The 20979-nt window shown below is 37.5% G+C and overlaps 1 protein-coding gene across 1 annotated transcript in view; it reads left to right on the top strand.

The window, feature by feature from the left end:
- Positions 1 to 20979, top strand: part of GPC5 (glypican 5) — a gene marked incomplete at its 3' end in the record, with an annotated part of 785572 nt that overhangs the window by 113090 nt on the left and 651503 nt on the right. The gene's annotated exons all lie outside the window — the stretch shown is intronic.

Raw genomic sequence — 20979 nt, 5'->3', positions numbered from 1 at the left:
TATAGGTGCTACACTTTCTAAATTCCCCAAAGTGCTCAAAAAGTGTATTTCCATAAACATATAGAAACACTTCAATTTCTATCATTTTAACAGCTTTTAACCTAACTGTAGAAAAATTAGAGGTCCCCATGCCAAAACCCCTTGGATCCTGGTTCTCATAGAGTGTGCAGGATGGAGCTCACTAGGAAATACTGCAGCAGCCCTGGCTTTGCCTGGGCGCTCCTGTGGAACTGATGGTCTTATTTTGTGTACTAATCCGTAACACTGAACGGAACGTGGGACATCCAGGTACACTTGTGTTCAATCTGAAGGAATTAGAAACATTTCTTTCACTATTTTTCACTCAGCCTGAAAATGCAGGCTGAAACTCAAGCAGCTTTGAAAACTTTTCAAACTCCGTTCTCCAAAACAGATTTCTTTCCTGCCTGCTAAATAAAAGAATGACACTGTTTTCACTATTAATCCAAATAATTGATTTCCTTCAGATAAACATAATTAGCACATTATTTGAAAATGCAGTAGTTTTTCTTGTCGGCATTTGATCCAGGATCTCTCTGGCTAGCATCCCATGCTCAGTTTTTCATTCCTGGGAAGAAGTAATCACCAATTTCCACTAACACACAACATGAATGAATTTCCTGTGTTTCACAGTCAAGGATCAGACCACATTACAGCACAACAAAAAAGATCAAGGGCCAGTAACAGCAATAAACAATGACTTCCTTATCACTATGAACAGTATGAAATTTCCAAGCTCGTTCTCCCCACTGGCCTTTGAGATCAAAGATCAACAAACGATTATGTGATAAAGCAGAAATAGATGATCCAACCCAGCAGTGGCTTGCATCCTCTTTCTCTGAGGAACTTAGAAACTGTTACCGGGTAATTTCTCTTCTGGTCTGAAAACTATTATCTGTGGAGCGTTAGTGGAACCAGGCTATTTATTCTGTCCCATGCCTTATGGGAGGCCAGGATGCAACATAGATGGACGCAACAACCTTGACTACACTTACACATTAACAATACATTGCATTGTGTCTTATTTTCAACTGATGCACATAACTAACTGTCAGAATATCTTTGGGATGTTAGCTTTTAAATAATAAATAATCTCCCTCAAGCAAGATAGAAGTGATCAGAAAAGGAAATTAGGCAAGCTGTTTTCTCCATCTTCCACTGAAGTTAGAAATCCCCGCTAGTCAAAGTGTTAGTAAAACTCACAGTCTTCTTCGGATTCTTGCTAAGTTAGGAAGACCAGATAGCTTTAGTTAAAAAAAGGTTTTCTTTCAGTATGCTAGGACGCTTCTTAGAAATCTGTCTGTATAGCTGGCTCAACTTAGTATACAAGACTTATTGAAAAGTTGAAGTGTTATTATTTAGTAATCAGTGGCTTCCTACCTTCAGGTCTTGCTCTCCTGGATGTTTTGATCATGTGTCTTGTTAGGGAAATGAAGTTTATTTTCTGCTATAGGTATTGCTGCACACCTGGATTTTATCCTGGCACAGATTCAGGAAATGAGCTGGTCATGCAGCCAGACCCAGGGAAAAATAATTCTGGCATCTTAATGTGCATGGAGGTAAAGATACTCATAATACTTCACTGTAGATGGATTTTTAAATGTAAAGATCTAGTTCAGAAAGTCATTTCAAGTTGGACTGCGATGGAAATAATTGTTTGCTAGAAAAGGTACCTTAAATAAAGTCAGCATAGTAAAAACAGGTTTCTCACTGCATTGTTTCTTTTCCAGTTATCTATGCCTATAGGATGAGGCAGAAAAAAATCATATTAATATGGTAGAGTATTCTTTAGGAAAAATATGTTGACATAACAGTGTGCTCCATTTTAGTCTGGAGAAGAGGAGGCTGAGGGGAGACCTTATTGCTCTCTACAACTACCTGAAAGGGGGCTGTGGCAAGGTGGGTGTTGGTCTCTTCTCGCAAGTAACTAGTGATAGGACAAGAGGAAATGGCCTCAAGATGCGCCAGGGGAGGTTTAGATTGGATATTAGGAAAAATTTCTTCACTGAGAGGGTGGTCAGGCATTGGAACAGGCTGCCCAGGGAGGTGGTGGAGTCACCATCTCTGGAAGTGTTCAAAAAATGTGTGGACGTGGCACTTCAGGACATGGTTTAGGGGACATGGTGGCGCTGGACTAATGGTTGGACTTGATGGTCTTGAAAGTCCTTTCCAACCTAGTGATTCTGTGATTCTGTGATCCTTTAGGAATGGAAAATGGGTATTATTAAATTCTTAAATGGGTGATAACTGATCTGTATATCAAGCAACACACATTCATTAAAATTAAAAATATATATATTACTGGGAGATACATACTAAATAATTGCAAAATACTAAACCTGCTAGGATATGTTTAATAATATATCACTGAGTCGGATACATTTTATAGGATATCAGTAAGAGCTTCCTCTGCCCTTTCTCCAATGCTAACCAACATTTCAGGGTTTGACTGAATAAATCGCCAGTGGTAGCATATCTTATTAGTGCCAGACAAAATCAGTACAGCCAGCAGGAACAGATTTTACTGTTTTTTTTCTTTTTTTTTGCCTTATGATTCCTGAGTTTAGGGGAATCTTTGCTGAAAGTAATTAATTTATGTAATGGGTTAGACTTTTTAGGCTTCATCAGGAGTTAGCATATAATCAGGTGGGAAGCAAATTTACATTTCATAATTGTGTTAGTCATTTGCACTTGAAGGCCCTTGCAAAATTTCTTTAACACCCAAATGTTCCCAAACAGCAGAGAATCTTATAGTAAAATATTTTTCATTTTTCCATATATTAATTCAAAGAAAATATCTTTGTGGCAATTGAAGACCCATGAGGTAAGTAAACTCAGTATTAAATTTATGTAGCACTAAACCTGACTGAATTTGCAGACCCTATGAGTGGGATAAATCTTTTCTAATTCTAGCCACCTATAAAGTAGCTAAAAGAGTATCTAATGTATTGCCTCATTTAGGCTCAGCATAGTTCATGAAGAAAGGAGAGGAACTCCGGAGTGCAATTCATCCCATCCTAAGGTGGATGGCTGCCATAATCAGGATGAATTGCCCTTCAAAGGTATCTGTCTGAGTAGGAAGTATGGCTTGCACAGTTAAAGCATCTTTTTAATTAATCAGCAATCTTAGATCTGCTTCAGGGATAAAATATGAAGAGGTGCCTACCGGAACACACTGATTATCCAGTTAGCTAGGGTAGGCGAGGTATTTGACTTTTAGATGGCTGAAGTAAGGTGAAATGAATCCTGCTTTATACTTTGAAAAGATGACACTTTGGCAGAATTGTCTCATTATTATGATGCTACAAATTAACATTCTTTAACATATAGAAAGGAGAAAATATTATCCACTTTATTTCCCCCATCTCAGAACATCATTAAGAAAAAATACAGTTGCATTGTTGTCTTACGTCTTACATACCTATATAAATTAAGCCACCCAGGAGAAATTTAAGAACAATACTTCCTTTTTAATTTATCATTGAAGACTTTAGACTTGGTGGGATTGTAGCAGCAAGTTATTAATGATGCATAAAATAAAACACTGCATCAACAGTTAAAAGAGAATAAAGCTAGAACTTTACAATTTTAAAATTGTGTTATTATTTATTGTAGATTTATGAAAGCTAAAACCAGTAAAGCCCAAGAAACAGGGAACAGTCTGCTTGAAAGAGAAAATAAAAGAAAAAATGCAGTATTTCTTTTTTATAGATTTTTTTGCCTTTTTTCCTTATTCCTCTGAGTCCTTTTTTGTATGTGCCATCTATAAAGACATATGACTCTAGTACGAGTGTTCACAGACCTGTGTCTGCTCAGTGGAATGGTTTATGTTATGGTGCATTTTTCCACGAAAAATAGTTATGGGTGTCATCTTTTCTCATGTAGATGAAAGTTTCCTAAGCCCCATTTTTCCAGTTGATCCATAATGTTCTTACAGTGCTACTTTCTTCCATGGTTCCTAAATGACCAATGATTATTGCTCATGGCATACAGAATGTCAGGTAATTTATGCAGCTGAACCAAGCCATGCAGAAAGGTGTCAAGTGAAAAAAATAAGTGAAAAAAATCCTCATGATAGGAATAAGTCAAAGGATCTTAGAAATAGTTGTTTAAAGAATGTTCTGATACTCAGCTTCAGAGAAGTAATGCTCACTGCAGAGTCAGAATCACACTTCAGTGCTACGCATTGCACACGTGCTCTGTTCTTGAGCCTCTTAGCTTGTGATTAGTCACGCATTTGTTACAGAACAGCATTAGGGTATATTAGGGTATATTAATTTGCATTATCTGCCAGCTAGAGGAGAAAGGAATCCCTTCCATGTCATTTACTTCAAGTCAAATGTCAGCTTTCTGAGGGCAATTTCCCATCCTCAGGGAGAAAGTCCTTCATCAGGAGTCACGCTGTTTTGAGGAGCCTTCTTGAACCACTGATAACAATACACAGGATTCTTAAGAAAGAGCAAAGATGATCCCGTGTCTCTGCCATAAATGTCATCCCACTAAGGTCTACTAATAAAGAGAGGAAATTAGTTCTCACAGCAGAACATTCCTGTAGTGTTTAATATGCACAATTTCCAATATGAAATTCTGGTCACAGAAGAGAATAGCAGGGTACTTCTAAGAGTCTCAAGAGACCGAGAAGTTCCCTGGCTGTTCACCTTCCCCTTGTTTTCATGGTATGTTTTGTGCTAATTTGGAAACATATAGTTCCTACATGCATGGGATATGAGAAGGGAGTATTTTGTTGTTTTCTCGACAGATGATTTTCACGGTCATGGAGAAAACTTTTACATCTTTTGAATATGCTGTGTTCAGAGTAACAGTCTGTGCTCAAGAGCTGCAATTACCACTCATCCCTTAGGATTAAAGTAGAACTAATTTACATGACTTTCTTATAAGAGAAACATACCATTGGAAACAAAATGGAAGTTTTCTTTCCTTGGATGGTCACAGCAGATCAGTGTTCTTGGTTTTCCTTCCCCCACCCAGGTCTCCAAACTGCAGTCTAGAGGAGAGTTGTGGTCTTGTCCATTTTGTTACTGCTGGGCAAGTGGACAGTTCAGGAAATATTTTAATATGTGATCTTCTCGTGAAACTGGATTTGGCAGGGGATTAAAAGGCATCTGCTAAATTGAGTGGAGAATAGGGCTTCCACTTTCAATCTTTACTGTTGGGCATGCAACTTTTATTGCTTTTCTCTCCTGTACCTCTTATATCTCTTTGATCGCTAAAGGTGTGCAAGAGGGACAGAACATTACAGCACCGTCTTCCAGATTACAGAAGGAAGGTTGCCCAGAACTGGGCATGTTTTCTGTATCAGCATTGCTAGCTGCACAGGTTTAGGGAGGCTTATCAGACCTCAGGCCAAATAATAGTGTGGCTCCTTCTAGAGCAGAATGACCACATCCTTTTTATGTACCACTTGGCTGTGTGCACACTCTTGATTTTACATGACCTTTTTTTTAAAATGCATTTTTTCATTCTACATGCACCACACCCACCAAAATGGACCCGAGGTATTATGTTATATGCCCAGGGGTGTCAGAAGGATATAGGGAATGGCAAGCTTTCTGTAGCAATATTGGAAGAGTGTGGAGAGTGCCGAAGCTTACACAGTTTCAGCCATACAGTTTTTTCTGAGTGGTCCCTGTAGTAGACCTGTCTAATAGAACCACACAGGATATCTTGGAAAGAACTAGTAGGAGCAATCTGAAGCAAACCTGGGAGTAAGCTATTAATTATGGATCCAGTGGTCCAATTCTTTCCCTAGACCTTTTATCTTCAGTGGACTTGTCACCCATTATTGGTGGATAGCTTTAGGAGTGTGTTAAATGCTGACAGTGCATCACAAATATGTTTCCTTTCTTCAGTGCCTTAGAAAGTAAAGTTTTTTCAAGCAAAGAGATTCCACATGTATCTTTTGCAAATGCTGCCAGTGCATGATCCTTTTGGGATTCCAGGTTAATTTTTTCTTGGTGTTATAGCATGCAGGTATTGATATTAATATTAGGTATTGCACGTGTCTTTTGTGGTGGTTTTCTGGAAGATACTAAAATTCAGAGGTGAGAATGCATAGAAAATAGATTTTTAAAATTGAGGCTACATTTTTGAGACACATTTTACGCATGAAGAGCGGTTAAAAATATAATATTATCTTTTAGTTGAATCAGTGATATTCCAAAGGCACTGAAATTCATCTGCCTAATACGCAAAAATATTCTTCCACTCTTTTATCTTATATGTTTTGCTTATTAACACAGAATCAAAACAGTTTGACAGAGAGAAAATTAGAAGAGAAAACAACCTTAGATGATAACTTAATGCATATTTTTCAAAATTGCCTCTTCTAGTGAAGGAATAGCGTACAAGGTATACAAGCTTTTGTATGTTAAATACGCATATATTAAAGAGGATGCACACACATTTATCTTGTGTGAATATTAGGTCAACATCATATTAACTCTAGGCATCAAAAAGAAACGTGACATCACTTCCAACTTGCTGAGGTATATTGTTCAGCTTCTGTAGAGGATGAATGTTTTCAAGAGTTCATTACTTTCACCAGAAATTTGTTCTATATGTTATAGATGGCATTCATGCAGCTGAAGTTAGATGAATATATCATTTTATAAACAGATCTAGTTGCAAGAAAATAATCTCTGGACAAACAAATCTCTGGAGGAGACATTTTGATCTAATTTTCTACGATGGAAATTCAGATACAGCTGTTACAGGTCAATAATACTGAAGTTCTAAGTAATAATAATAATAAAGAAGTTATTAGTAATTTTTTAACTAAGATAAGCAAGCCATACAGGTGAAATAGCAAAACTAATCTTGATTGGTATAATAGAGTGGATTGTTGAGTTTGTCACCGTCAGCTCCCTCAATAGAAAATTGAGAGAGGCAATTTTTTGGCATGATTCATCTCCCCATAAATATTTTGGCATGATTCATCTTCCCATAAACATCTAAAATAGATCAGATGAATCATGCCTTAAACATCTCCATAACTTTCTACCGTTGACAAAAAAAAGGGAATATGGTATTTAGCTGAGGTGGCAGCTGAGATGAATCACCACCCTGTATACTTGTGTGGTAGGTGTGATAAGCTGATGTGATCTTTCGCTGCCTTCTTCCTTGTGGGTTTTGGGTTTGGCACTGTCATTGTTTAGTAAACATCACTGCTTTTGTCAGTATTGGCATGTATACATTCAAGATTATATATGAACTGAACAGTATAAATTGGAAGGCTCCGTAATGAGCCTAACCCTTTGTACTGCAGAGGTAAAATGTGTATTAATAGCTGACATCGCAGTATATGTTACTCTAGGAGTATAATAATTTAAATCAGATTCTCTCACAGAGTCATTAAAAAATGCAGAAAAGGGCAAAATGTTCTCACATGTCCTATCAGGTTCCTCTGGAAATAGTTAAATCTGCTCAAGCCCAGTTATCATCAACGCTGATCAGACTGTTAACAGATAATGGACCTCTTTGCACAGCTGTGGAGCAGAGTTGGTAAGCTGTAAAGGATCTTCGCTTCAGAATTTTTTTTCCCGGTGTTTTCACTGATTGGTTTCTTTTGTCCATATACACATTCTGAAGTGCACTAGGAGTTGTCTTTGGATGGGTAGAAGTAGTGAACAACTGAACAGGGTGAATTTTTTTTTGTTGAACAGAAAAGGGGGAGCTAGAGCATTTTAAACTGCTTAGCTTAATTTCAGTTATTAGGAATGAAAAGCTGAAATATTTAGAAGCCAAATACAAGAACATATGAAGTTGATACGTAACAATGAAACTGCATTTGCTGGGGACAAGTTGGGTCAAGCTCATCTTAATGTCCCTATATGGAAGTGGAACCAAAATGTTAGTGTGCAAGAAGCATTGTTATCTTGATTAAATTACCACTAAACAGATACAAAACTTTCTGGAAACCTGCATTTGATTGGTTAGCAAGTGTTCACGGTCAGAATAGAAAGACACTTCAGTTATAGTTCTTGGGCAAGTAGAGCCACTATCTTCACTACTGTGTTGAATGGAGAAATGATCAATGTGCTCTCAGCAAGTGAGGAAGGGCAATAGGAGTTCATGTGCAGGCTAGAAAATAGAGCTAGAATTCAAAATAGCAGGATACTGTTTGATGGGGACATATGAAGATTCTGCATGTAGGTAGCAATAAGATGAGTTGAAGATTAGACAAGGACTGGCTCAGCAGTTGCTCTGTTGAAATGATGTAGATCTTAATGGTTCCCAAGGTAAACATGAGTTAGAGAAGCGATGTTATTCCAAAATAGGTTAACAAAACATTTTTGAAGTACCTAGTCAGGCAGAACTATATATGAATTTGGAACTGCTAAACACATAGTTTGTCCACTTAGGCACATAATTTTGGCAATTTAGACTTCCCTTTGGAAATCTTTAGGATTAAATTCAATTACATAGAAGCAGAATGGAACCCCTTTATGACTCAAAGAAGTGGGACTGTTTCTGTTAAAAAGAATAGAAAAGACATTTACAATAGTTTTCAGGAGTAAGATTCATCACCTAGCTTCTCTGAGCTAATGACTCTCTGTATCAATAGAGGAGAAAAGCAGTGTGATTAATCTTATTTCAATGTGGACACCTAAACTAGGTCAGGTGAATCATGGCATCATCTTCTTTACTGATTAGGTGAGATGTAGACTCAACTACTTTGGAGATGCATTTGGCCTTTGGACACATCTACAATTGGGTGAGGAGGATCTAATCTGAAATACCTAAAATGAGGAAGAAGGAAATAACTTGTTCTCATTGGTGAGAACAAATGAGAGTATGGTGAAGCACTGGAATGATTTTTTTGGAGGTTGTGGCCTCTCTATTACTATACATTTTTTAAGAATAAGTTAGATAAATATGTTAAAATATCAGATCATAAAGCTAGCTGAACATGCTCTGGGTTCAAAGAATGGGTTAGAGGACGTCTAAGGTTCCTTCTAGCCATGTGTTTCTATGTGGTTTTGTTATTTAGTGAGAGATATTCAAGGCCTACATAAGCTAAGATACACAGCTGTAAAGGGAATGGGGAGGTAACCATCCAGTTTTGAGTCATGCAAGAGATGCGTACCCCTTGTCACATTGCTTGATGGTGCAGATCATGTGATGGGGTGGAAATCACAGTCGTGTTATAGTTTGGGAGACACACATTTCCAGCACCTGTTATCTCCAACTCCTTCCTGGAGTTACATGCCTTGAGAATTTGTGAGTTGGCAGTGCTGCAGCAGGAGTTGCAAAAAAGTGCTTAGCCGAGCATCTACAAATAGTGGTAGGTCGAAAGGTTATTAGCACCCCCAGTAATGCTGTATAGTAAGAGTAGATAATGTACTGGTTAAACTCATGAGCCCTCTGAAAGTAAAGAAAATGTAACATTTAAAAAGGCAAATTATCTTTTGACAGTTGGAAAGAATTTGGTGAAGGTTAAAGAGCATTAAGGTAAAAGCTAAGGAAATAATTTCATTAACTTATATTTACATAACTATTCACTATAGTAAACATTATTGATTGTCGTGGTTTAGTCCCAGCCAGCAACTAAGCACCACGCAGCCGCTTGCTCACTCCCCCTCCCGCAGTGGGACGGGGGAGAGAATTGGGAAAAAAAAACTTGTCGGTTGAGATAAAAACAGTTTAATAGGACAGAAAGAGAGAAAGAAACAACAATGATAACAGCAATGATAATACCAACAAAGGAATGTACAAGAACAAATGATGCCCAACACAGCAATTGCTCACCACCCAGAGATCGACAGCCCATCCCTGAGCAGCGATTTCCGTCCCCCGGCCAACTCCAGTTGATGTACTGGGCATGAAGTCGTATGGTAGGGAATATCTCTTTGGCCAGCCTGGGTCAGCTGTCCCGGCTGTGTCCCCTCCCAGCTCCCCGTGCACCCCCAGCCTGCTCGCTGGCAGGCCAGCACGAGAAGCTGGACTGTCCTTGACTACTTAGCAACAACCCAAAACATCAGCACGTTATCAACAGTTTCTCATCCCAAATCCAAAACACAGTCTCACACTGGCTTCTGTGAAGAAAACCAGCTCTATCCTGGCTGAAACCAGGACAGTATCCACCCTGTATTCCATACCATTTATGTCATGCTCAGGTCCTACACTTTTCAATACATTCCAATTATTCATTGTTACTCTTCCTGTCTTTTAATATATGTTGCAGGCTTGAATAACTGCACAAAAACCTGTAAGTGTTCGTGGGGAGCAAGCAGAATGCAAGCAAAGGGGATTCATCTGTTTTTGTGCTTCAGCTGAGTCTGAATTCGAAAGTGTGTATAAATTGGAAGTAGAGCTAAAGGCAAGTGCCAAAGCTGTTAGCAACAATGGATCATTTAACATGTATTGTTTAGTTCTTCGTTTCTAAAGAATGGCTTTATGAGTTGGTATAGAAATGAATTGTATTAAAATCAGGAGTGATATTGGGTAAGAAAGGGTGAGTCAAAGTAGAGGGTACTATTCCAATCCATATCAATATTTGTTACTAAGAAGCTCTCAAAAGCAGCCACATAGAATATTCTGTACAACTGTCATAAACAAGTCCTTATAGAAACAATTTCTCTTCTTGAGACTTCCTTAGTGTTGAAATATCTTCTGAATTTCACTTAAATTTGGTAAGTTTATATATTAAAACTGTATGTCTTTTCCTAACCAGTTTAGAGAAATGGATTTTTATGTTGTTGTTGACAGGTGCTATTTTCCTCTTGTAATGTGGAAAAGAGTGTATTTGTCTGCCTGATTATCCACCTCCTGAGAGTTTCTGTCTTGTCAAGTTAGAAATGGTACATCTTTTAACCTATCTGAAACTTGAAAGTGCATACTTCAGATTGATTCCTTTTTATAGCATTCTGTAAAGTATGTAGTGAAATATATGGCATAAAAGAAAATGCTTTCACATCACCTGCATTAAGCAGAATTTTGCACATAACACTAATCACTAATAGTGATCTAATACACCAGAGCCATGCAGAGGGACATAGAGTTTTTCTCCTTGATAGCCAGTAGTTATAGAGGAATAGAGAACTAACTTTAACATAATACAGATTTAGTCATAAACGTCATTGTTCCTGAATCTTCCATGGAAAACCTGGATGTTTGTTTAGGAAATACAGACTCAAAGGATATTTTTTTCCTCTTTCTTTTCTCGGTGAAAATGAAGTGAAGCAAAGTGAGGTGAAGTGAAAGATAATAAATGCATCTAAGTCCTTATCAAACTCTTGGGAGGCTCTTTGAAACCCATGGCAGGTACTCATATGTTAAGTAAACAAACTCCTCAAGTTTCTTTGACTGACTGGTGTGATGATTTTTAGTATGGAATTCCTCAGACTATCAGATGCAGGAATTCACCAAACCTCAACCAACACTTAGAAGAAAGCTATCAAGTTAAATATTCAGTGATATAAAATGAATATATTTACTTGGTTGATGTGCAAGAAATGTTGATCTGTAGTGTTGCCTCTGCTAGAACCTGATTACCGTTTCACTTTAACCTGTAGAAAACAAAAACCAGCTCACTGAAGTTGAGTGAGTATTGTCAGCATAAAACTGGGATAAGTGGGAAAAAAAAAAAAATCAGGTTCTAAACTTTCAAATACAAAGACAAAGCCTCATCTGATGTCAGTCATCATCATAGCTTTATGGAAATCTTCCTGAGGTGGTTCTTTCTTTTCATGTGTAATTCCTCTGTGATTCCATGATAATTACTTTTTATAAAGCTAGCACGTTAAGTCATGATGCTCAGACAACCCTCTGGAATCCAAGTATATACTTCATTTTATTCTAAGAAAAACATGTTCCCAGCTGTGCAGAAGGAGAGAGGATTTACGTAAGTATATTAGAAGTTTGTCATTTATCTACCATTAAGACCACTTTGTAGAAGCATGATCATCTTAGCTCTTTATTCGTATAAATTGCAGTATCGTATTATGTTTGATGACACTTTCTCTTAATACCAGTTCATACAGGGGATTCACCCTGACTAAATGTAGATCTTAGTATATCTGAGTGATTTGTTCTAAAATCCCTTTATGGTCAAGAGAGAGGAACATGCACTTCAAGAGAGCAGTTCATCTCAACCAAAAGTAGACATCTAAAGTCAGACAGATGAATCATGCCTTAGAAGTCCTTCTTTCTCTCACCTGACCTTTAGGGATCTTCAGGTGACTAGCTCACATGTATATGTTTGAAGTTATGTGAAACGAATTTTACCCTTCTAATCAGTTAATTTTCTGACCCTCCTATCTCAACATCATCCTGCTATAAATTCCAAGTTTCCTTTTTCAAAAAATACCCTTTTCATACATCTGAGATGACTTGCCTTCCTTATTTATTATGGCAAATATGTAAAAATGCATATCATAAATCATTATCAATTTAATGTCCTTTTGCAAACCATGCACAACATTTTACATCAAAAGATTTTCAAACAACTTCATTATGCGATACCAGTTTTAAAGCTGTGATCCCCTGGAGTGTTCTGTCTGCAACTCTAAGCATATTTCATTCCAAGGTACTAAGCAATATATTTAGAATATTTAGAAACATTTTCCTCCAACAAGAAAGCATTGCCTGTGAAATACACAGAATAATGCAACATCAGGGAGAAGGTAAACAGAATCCAAGAGGAAAAAAAGATTTTCGTAGAGCTCTATTTATTGCTGGTTATTTCTTCTCCTGTCACTATACGAAACAACCTGCTCTTGTTGCTTCCAAAATGGCAAGATTAATGGTCCCATAGTCACAGAATCACAGAATCACAGAATCGCAGAATCACTAGGTTGGAAAGGACCTTCAAGATCATCAAGTCCAACCATTAATCCAGCGCCACCATGTCCCCTAAACCATGTCCTGAAGTGTAACATCCACACGTTTTTTGAACACTTCCAGAGATGGTGACTCCACCACCTCCCTAGGCAGCCTGTTCCAATGCCTGACCACCCTCTCAGTGAAGAAATTTTTCCTAATATCCAATCTAAACCTCCCCTGGCGCATCTTGAGGCCGTTTCCTCTTGTCCTATCACTAGTTACTTGCGAGAAGAGACCAACACCCTCATCGCCACAACCCCCTTTCAGGTAGTTGTAGAAAGCGATAAGGTCTCCCCTCAGCCTCCTCTTCTTCAGACTAAACAACCCCAGTTCCCTCAGCTGCTTCTCATAAGACTTGTGCTCCAGACCCCTCACCAGCTTCGTTGCCCTTCTCTGGACACGCTCCAGCACCTCAGCATCCTTCTTGTAGTGAGGGGCCCAAAACTGAACACAGGATTCAAGGTGCGGCCTCACCAGTGCCGAGTACAGGGGCACAATCACTTCCCTACTCCTGCTGGCCACACGATTTCTGATACAGGCCAGGACGCTGTTGGCCTTCTTGGCCACCTGGGCACACTGCCGGCTCATGTTCAGCCGGCTGTCAACCAGCACCCCCAGGTCCCTTTCCGCCGGGCTGCTCTCCAGCCACTCCTCCCCAAGCCTGTAGCATTGCATGGGGCTGTTGTGGCCAAAGTGCAGGACCCTGCACTTGGCCTTATTAAACCTCATACAGTTGGCCTCTGCCCATCGATCCAGCCTGTCCAGATCCCTCTGCAGAGCCCTCCTGCCCTCCAGCAGATCAACACTCCCACCCAACTTGGTGTCACCTGCAAACTTACTGAGGGAGCACTCAATTCCCTCATCCAGATCATCAATAAAGATATTGAACAAGACCGGCCCCAGAACCGAGCCCTGAGGAACACCGCTTGTGACCGGCCGCCAGCCGGATTTAACGCCGTTCACCACAACTCTCTGGGCTCGGCCATCCAGCCAGTTCCTCACCCAGCGAAGAGTAAACCTGTCTAAGCCACGAGCCGCCAGTTTCTCCAGGAGAATGCTGTGGGAGACGCTGTCATGACTGTTAAAAGGGTAACAATAAACTGGGGGAAAAAAAAAATAGAACATTTTTGGGAGAAAAATGGAATCACTGATTATAACTAGATAAAATAATAAACATGTGATTTTCATTCATGTGATTATTATTCATTCATTCATTCATATGACAGTCATTCAATATTAAAATATCATCTATCAAGGTATGGTTAAATACTTTACATTCCAGTTACAACTTAATGTGGGTTAAATAGTAAATTCTAAGGCCAGATATTTAAAAACAACAGTAGTAAGTTTCACTGAAAAGTTCAAAAATAATTTTCTGAACCCTTGGTGATGACTTTAAGTTATAAAAAATAATGAAGCTCCATAGAACTGGAAAAAAGGTACGTTTGTGCCAATGTTTTATAGAAAACAAATACAAGACTTAATGATCATAGTGTCAGATCAGCCGAACATGAGTCCTGTTGCAGTGCTGGGCCTGTTCTTGAATGTATAAATAGGAAGATGGAGAAGGAAAAGAAAAAAAACCCCTGGATTTGTTGATTCAGATTCAAATTCTACATGACAAAATAATATCAGAATTACTAAGAAAAGATTAACACTGAGTGATAATATTAAATAGGTTATAAAATAAGAAGTACAATTGTCAGTTCAGACTAGTGAAAAGATGTAGAAGTAGTGAAAAAGATTTACAATCATGAGTAAAATTCATCTCACCTGGCTTTGAGGCATGTTTTTCTCAATTCTTCAGCATACTAAATTTTCAAATTAAATGATTTTTTGAAAGAAACATTGGTGAAATCAGGAATGAGTTTCTTATGAGTCCACACAATTTCATTATGAGCAAAAAGGAGAGCACACCTTACATAGGGATCCAAGAGAATTTGCTGTTTCTCTGATTAGTGTTTTAACAGCCTTTCAAAGTGCAACCGTTCTTTTTAGTGTAATTGCAGTGACACTAATGCTTATAGCCCAAATGACATATGATTTTTAATTTTTATTAATATTCCAACTAAAACTGTCATACAGCAGCTTCCTAGTGTGTGCTTTTCTCTGGTGCTACACTCATGCCTCCTGTGCATTGCTCAGATGAATCATCAGTCATGAGCTCTCCACCGGGAGGAATACGATGCCACTGGTGGAGGTTTCTTCCATAATGGTCTTGGGCCCTCTCAGGGTTAATTTTGTTTCAATCCTCTATTTGCTAATGAGGTACACTCCTACTTACCCTCTGTGCCCTTGGGCTTACTTACACCATAATTACTTCTTTTTTTTAGTCTTTCATTTTAAAGACAGTTATGCAATTGCATGAAGCTAAAAAGCTAAAAAAACCCCACCAAAAACCAAAGAAACAAACCACAACTAAAAGAAAAATGACAATATAACTAAACTAAACTCAAAATCACTGGATATGCAAGAAATTCGTGAAATCTGGGTATCTGAGTAATTTGCCATTGAACACAGGACAACTTAGGCAACAGTCAACTAATTCTAATTAAAGGTTCTTTTTTTTTTTTTTCTGAACAGCGCTAAAATAAATTCAAGACCAAACAAGACCTGACAAATTCTTAAGTCTGTTTTGTGTGGTTATGGCTGTAAAGCCTGAGGTGTATCACTAACACTTGGCAACATAAAGTTAGTTGGGCTACAGGTTTAATTTGTTCTACCTGTTTTCTTATTGACTTCAATGGTAAGTCTATAATCCATCTATGAAATGGATTAATTTGAAATATGTGTTAATGAGGAGCAGTTTTAGTGAGTCTCAAATATCTTCTGCTGGCACTTATCCTTTTGATCTCTCTCCCATATAACCTTCACAGTCAATGCCCTAATGAGTTCATTCCTTATAATTCATTTATATGTCTTGAAGACTTTATTCTTCCAGCTAATTTTTCTGATATGATAAATGATTAGGGGATTTTGCAGTATATCTGGCACTGTGTACTACTTCATAGTTAGGGATAATTACACTGAATTTCCCACCTATACATATTTCCCCATTTGATATACTTTAAAGAAAGATATTATGTATGTATTACTGGGTGGATTAACTTCGTTTCCATAATTATTCTTTTCTATGATTTTTGAATTCCTTTTGTTTGGTAGGCTGTAAACTATATATGAGATTTTCCCCTTCACTCCAGTAGGACAACGTGTGCAAGATACACTTGGTTGGACTATAAATCTTTAGTAGAGAGATTTTGATTTTTCTGAAAATTATTTATGCTGCCAATAAGCAGGATGAAAACATAAGCCATCACTGAACATTAATAGCAACTGGCAGCAGGCTCACTTTCCCATAGGCTTTTTCAGGTCATAATAAATTAATAATATTTCCAGTTTTTTTCAGCTTTTGCCTGGATTTAGTTATCTGGATTCCTGTATCTTATGGGCTGATACTTAAGGTAATCCCGACTCAACAGCTTTGGATCCCCTCTGGACCGTGAAAGGCATTCTTGCTAAATACTATGTCCATAGTTCAAGGATGGATTTTAACCTGCCTAGTTATAATTTATTGAGTTCTATATCTTACCCTGACTAAGTGTGAATTAATTTATAATAGATAATGTAGGCTGGGGAATTACTACTGCATTATAAGACTTCACAACTTGTTGGCCCACTACTAATACTGCATTTTACTTTGTGTTAAGTGGTATGGATGTTTCAAAAGGTAATACTCAGAATTTAGACCATGCATTTAGCATGCTTGTATAGAACATTTTTCTATGTGATAAAAGGGTAAACTTAAGAAAATGCAGTTGCTTTTACAACAACACAATTCCACAGAAATTTGTTTTAAATTCATTTTCTAAGGTGCCTGTAGTAGAAAGACACTTTGCCAAAACTGTTAAGGATGAGAATTGGTTTAAAATCCAATACAAATTCTGTTTAATTCGGTGCAATATCTCCATTAAATCTAATTGATATTCAGGGACAAAAACCAAGATTTCTCTTTTGTTCTCTTTGTGAGCTGTTCTGGTAAACAGGCACGTGTAAACTTTTGTGTCCTCTTTTAAAGCCAGTAATCCACTGGACTGATTACTATATTGTCGTATCTTTATAATTTAGGACTACCTATGGCTCTCAGGTTAAAGGAAGTGAATGAAAGATTGCAAATCTTTTAAAGCAATGACCTGATAGTTATTTTGCATCAGTTTGTGATCACTTTGTTAAATACACTGTTATCCACAAAAAATGTATATATGTACTGAAGAATCAGTTGAATAAATGCAATACATAAACCAAAAAATTGCTCATCTACATTTTTTCCCTAGCCTTCTGTTTTGTTCCTTCTTTGCAAAACCAGGAAGAGAGATATTTCTGTTCTTTCAAAAAATTAATGGGCTAATATATTGACAGCCCTGATTTTTGACTTAGGAATATAAAAATCATAATTTTAAGTGTAGCCAAAGAAAAATGAAGTCGACATGTCACCCATGGTAAATGGGTGGATAATGGGTAATTATTCACAGTAGTGCTGCAGAAGGTATCTGTAGGATATTGTATAGCGGTTACTATGAAGATCTCATAAAGGATGGAGATAAGAGGCATTGAGCCTGCAGATCAAAAATAATTGAATAACAATAAAAAGAGCTTGTCTGGCTCATCTTAGTTATATTTTAAATATTTTTTATATATATTGGATTTACAGTGATTGAAAACACTCCACTTCTTTTATGTGGCTGAATAATTAAGACTGATGATGTTAGTCTGGGTCCATAGGCTTAAAAGATAGAGAAACACATTGTTAAATCTATGATAGGCTTGCAGTATTGAACTTGATTTGTCATTGAAGTCTCTGAAAGTGTTGTAAATTACATAGACTGCCATCATAAGGTGTTCACAGGAGCTGTTCAATATTGAAAGTAAACATAGGTCTGCTTTGCTGTCTGTCATTCTTCAAGCTGAGAGTAAAATAAATCTCTGGAATAGCTTTGGTGATTATAAAGTAGGAAATGTGCCAATAGAATAAACCTGATTAACTAATTTTGTAGTAAATCCTAAACTGACAAACAGCATGATGCAGAATCGTAAGCACAAGTTGCAAGTATTATCCTATGCTGTTTAGAAAAGCACAAATACTCAATAAATCATGGAGTTGATTATTGTACTCATTCATCTGTGGATTGCTGGTGCGCTAGCAATGCAGTTCAATATTGAAAGTTTGTTATTGTTTAGTCCACATTGTAAAATCTATTGATTAACCATGTGCAGCATGGTTTATTATTTCATCTAATATTTGTGCTCTGAGTGGTAGGATACTGCAGCCATGTATTGTAACACACATTTTAGATCACATACTTTATGGTTTTCATCTAGGAAAAAGTAATAATAAAAAGCTGAGAAGGGTCATAAAAACCTTATTCATGTCATTCTAAAAAGATTATTATAACATCATTATTTTACTAACATTACCTGCTTTAACAAATTTCAGATGAAGCATTGGCAAAATTTGTGACTGAATTTACAGTTACAAAAAAAGCCATTTTCCTAGGGCACTTTGATGTTCTTTGCACTTTATTATTTTAAATCACCTAAACCAAGAATCAATCTGACTTAAATTTTTGTCTTTGTTATTCTGGCTGCTCCAAGCTTTTATATGATGGGTTCTTGAGTCAGTGATAGATGAGTATCTAGAATTTAGTTCAGTTGTCTAGACACAGCCATCTAGTGCCATTTTAAATGCAAAACACACACACAAACCTTGCAGATGTGACACAGGAATTGTAGGATACCCATGCCCTTCTGGACAGGCTGATAAACGTCATCTACCATTGAAAATGGTTTCAAACACTCTTAGGCAACTAAATAAAGACTCTATAGTACTTTCTTTGCATTCCTTGTTCCTTCCAATAAAAATGAGACATAATGTACAGTAGGGTATTTAGAGCTGCAATTTAGCATGTCCATGCATATGTGCCCCCATGTGAGCTAGGTGTCCAAACTGCTGGAGATCTCATCCCTGGCTCAATCGCCTTAAAGTGGGCATCTTGATCAAGCTGATGTGCCCTATATGATATGTTGTGTCTCATCTGCTACTCCAATAGGACACGGGTCTCCCATACACATGTGCAGATCTACAAACATGGGATGCCGTACAAGTGTCTCAGGTACAATTTGGCATGAGGTGCTGAGGTTCAGAAAAGTCACAGAGCCGGTGATGATGCAGCCACCTGTGGTCTACAGAGTTACTCAGCTGGCACTTCTGTGTGTCAACTCATGGGATAAACTGAAGAGGCTTTGCTGTATTGAATAGGTCTCCACTTGGTGGGAGCCTAGCTCCATGCAGAGTCCTGACTTTAGGAGCCTGATTTTTGAAACAAATCAAACACTTTCCTGAATTACTGTGATATTTGGCATGTATGAATCATTATAGTGAAATTCACTTTAGGAGAGATGCACTTATATATGTGCCATAGTAATGAAAAAAAAGACAAATGGAGTGCACTTTCCTACTCCTTACTATGGGAATTCAACACTTCTTTTCTTACATGAGTGTTAGAGGCATGGAAGAGAGAGAGGTAGGAAAGTCAGTCTTAAATGAAATATGAAACTAAGAGTTAATATATAATAGATAGCAGAGGAGTGGAGGTAATGCCTCTGATTTATAAGCATGTATCTCATTTTTATTGGAGAAAACAAAGAATGCATAGAAAGTATAAGCAGATTAGTTTAATGAATTCTCTGTGATCTTTCTACAAAACGTGCAATTTGAAACCCACTGAGGTCAGTGAGAATCATTTCGCTGATGTGAACAAGCTTTTTATCAGAATATAAGGCATTTATTCTTACAGATAGATATATATTAAAGATGTGATAGCCAGTCTTGGTTATTATATTAAAATTGTTCTGAATTTTCGACTATTCCTTTCAGTCTGTTAAGTCCTTCTTAACATCAGACTTCAGATTGCTTCGGTAATTGCCTGACATAGTTTGACACTAACTGATTCTGCCTGTTTTTAACATCACTGTTTGGACAATATTAACTGTACTTCATGCTTTTCCTCACTTTATTTCTACAGAGACCAATTAAAAATAAATGTGAAAAATAAATGCATGAAAACTCGTAAAGCTTGAATGAATAAAAGTAAGTTACTGAGTCATAGCCATCCAGTGGATAAAATGGGTTAATACTTGTAATATGAGTTTCTATGTATTTTTATTCTCAACCTTAAGGTAAGTTTCCAGCTGATCTCTATATTGCTCCTTTGCCTTCCCTGAATTGCAAGTTTCTCAGGCAGAGCTAGGAGATTCCACAGTGCGAACATTCTTCTTCTGTTTTGAAAACCAGCATTTGTCCTTATCTGCAAATCACAGATCAAGTCAGGAGAGAATACTTCTCCAGGATACTTTAACTGTTTTATTAAAAACTACTCAGTGTACTTAAGGATTGCCACCTAACACATGAAATGAAATGTACGTTTATCCATTCAGGCTTTAGTGGTTATGCAGATCTTGAGGCTGAGAGAGGGTGTATCCATCACAGTGCCCGAGGAGAGCAATTCTGCATGTTGCAGCACTTTGCTTGACCATAGCAATTTCCAGACCAAACAACATTGTTTAAAAGCACGTTCTCATGTGTGTTTGGTACATCTCCTTCCTTTGGAAGATAGGACAAAACTGTTTGGTCTTTCAAAAGTTAAGTTTTAATGGAATGGAAGAGTTGTTCAAATTGTTCAAAGTTACTTTTGCCTACCCGTTTAGGATGGTAAGAGGAATCACTTGAAGTGGAGTGACTGAGAGCATTTAACTTTCTATTGCAACTTGCAGAATGAGCCATGAGTTGAGAGCGCCAATGTATGTATATACATAGACAGGTACAGTAGGGCTTTGTTGTATTTTCTAACTTAATAACTCAGCTTACAGTTGGTTTCCTTTTATATTTTTTTATGCTGTTTAATATATCCTGCCGAGAAAACATACGGATTATTAATTTTGTTGCAACATTACTTGTAAGGTGTTTGCCTATGTACAAAAGACAGTTGTCACGATTTGTGAGAAGTTTGTCTCTTCATAAATTCTAATGCAAAAATGCATTTGGGATAAATGTAAGATGTCCTG

The sequence above is a fragment of the Phaethon aethereus genome (assembly GCF_964289735.1).
Source record: "Phaethon aethereus genome assembly, chromosome: 1".
Classification (NCBI taxonomy): domain Eukaryota; kingdom Metazoa; phylum Chordata; class Aves; order Phaethontiformes; family Phaethontidae; genus Phaethon; species Phaethon aethereus.
This window is presented reverse-complemented; position numbering and strand designations above follow the sequence as displayed.